The sequence below is a fragment of the Triticum urartu genome, chromosome 3 (genome assembly GCF_003073215.2).
Source record: "Triticum urartu cultivar G1812 chromosome 3, Tu2.1, whole genome shotgun sequence".
Taxonomy (NCBI): Eukaryota; Viridiplantae; Streptophyta; class Magnoliopsida; order Poales; family Poaceae; genus Triticum; species Triticum urartu.
Window position 1 is genome coordinate 16678218 of NC_053024.1, and position 2202 is coordinate 16680419.

The 2202-nt window shown below is 47.9% G+C and overlaps 1 pseudogene; it reads left to right on the forward strand.

The window, feature by feature from the left end:
* Nucleotides 1-1261, forward strand: part of LOC125546512 — a 4465-nt pseudogene extending 3204 nt beyond the window's left edge.
* Nucleotides 1262-2202: the final 941 nt, after the last annotated feature.

The window sequence follows — 2202 nt, forward strand, 5'->3', positions numbered from 1 at the left end:
GAGATTGTTGTCGCAAACATGGCAGAATTTGTTGTGTTTCTGGGTGGATGTGAGCGGATGTCTGGCAGGCCTACCTTTATACGGACCACTTCACGTTTGGCCGGCACGTAGAGAAGCAGCAACTCTTGAGCTTCTTGCTGCAACATGACCCTCCCGGTGATTTTCCGGCCGTGCTCCCGATCATTGGTGGCGTCGCGGTCGGAAAGAAAACGTTGGTTGCTCATGTCTGCGACAACGAGAGGGTCCGCTCACATTTCGCTTCTATTTTGCATTTAAACGGAGATAGTCTCTTGAGAATAATCGAGCATGGAAGGAGGACCATATCAGGGACCACTTTGGTGGTTGTTGATTTTGTTTCAGATGTAGTTGAGGAGGATTGGGCGAAGTTTTACTCCTTTCTTAGAAGAATGAGCAAAGGAAGCAAGGTGACCATCATAAGCAAGCTTCAAAGGATAGCAAGATTTGGAACAGTGAAGCCAATTTGTCTCAGTCACCTCTCCTATGAGGAGTTTTGGTACCTCTTCAAGACACTCACGTTTGGCAGTGCAGACCCATCAGAGCACCCGCAGCTAGTGCGGATCGCGGAAGAATTTGCAAAGATATTTCAGGTAGGAGGATCACTCGTCACGACGAATGCATTCGCGGATGTGTTGAGAAGGAATCTGGATGTTCAATTCTGGCTTTGCGTACTGGGCAAAACCAGACGAGTGATTCAGAAGAACCTATCCGAGCACGGTGTATATCCATATCTGCTCTTTGAACAAGGTCATCCGGTGGACATAACCGACTTCGCTTTGCATCGGTCATCTGCAGTTCGCATCACCAACTGTACTAATAGCAGCAACAGACTGACTAATAATGATCTGATGAAAAAGGAAACGGTGACACTTGGAGAACTGCTGGTAAACCCGAATAACAGACCAAAAGGCGAGTTCAGTCTGTTGGCATGGGAATCAAGGATACCCCCTTACACAAGGTTTGAACACTTTGTTGTAAGTTCTGTTCAAGATCTACCTCAAAGTGTTAACTTGTCCGGGAGGAAGAAACGCCGAGTGCCTATCTGATCTTATATGCTAGTATAACATTTGCTTCCACTTTAGAAAAAATCTTACAGATCTTGTAATATGACGCTTGTGCAGTGTAACTACCTTCCTGCTTTTCAGATATATTGAATAGAAACGTGCTAAAATGACTCGTGGCATTAGTGGCGTTTGGCTATTTGGCTACCTGTATTTCAGTTCTGTTTTTCGTTTCCTGTTTAGTCTCCCTCTTCTTCCATTTGTTTCTTTTTATCATACTAGCAATTCTTTCGTCGAGAAGAATTTCATTTCACCACGACTTTGCATCTAGAAGATGGGCCCAACAATAATTCATTACAAGTCTTTCCTTGAGGAAATAATTTATTACAAGTAGATTACATGAAATGAACAAAATTGGTAAAAATCCATGAATTTAAAAATGTGCGGTGAGCCACGGGGAACCGGTGAGAGCAGGGAAAGCTCCCCAAGGGGACAGGAGCGAGGACCGGCACGACCACACCGCAGCAAGGTTGAGACACTGGCATGGGGCGTAGAGCAACGTTCATAGCATCTGCAGCCGGACGCCTTAAAAGTCCGAGCGGACGACCCGGTCAAAAAATTGTGACCCAGACGGGTTCCTCAAATGGGTCTTAAACGCCCGGGCTGACGCAAACTAACCTGTGGTTGGATGGTTAGACGAACTGTGGTATCCCCAGCTCACCAGGGTTCAAATCCTGGTGCTCGCATTTATTCCTGGATTTATTTCAGGATTTCCGGCGATCCGCATTCAGTGAGAGAAGACGTTCCCGTTGACGACGAGGTGCCTACGGCGACTTGTAAATTTCAAGATAGATATGCCGGCTCAGTCTGTCGGAGGTGCTCATAGGGGTGAGTGTATGCGCGCGTGTATGAGCGCTTGCGTCTCTACTGTGCTAAAGAAACGCCCGGGCTGACCGGCAAGCGTCCGCCACATCGGACTGACATGCGGGTCCCTCAGAAAAACACTGTACACCGACGGGTCAGGAGCTATTCTTATCTAACGCCAGAGCGCCGGCTACAGCTCCTGGAGCAGATCCAGGCAAGTCCAGGTGAGACCCAGGCGACGAGGTGGCAGGATTCGAACCCGCCACCAACTAAAGACGCGTGCACGCTGTAACCACCATGCCTAACGATATCCAATGAG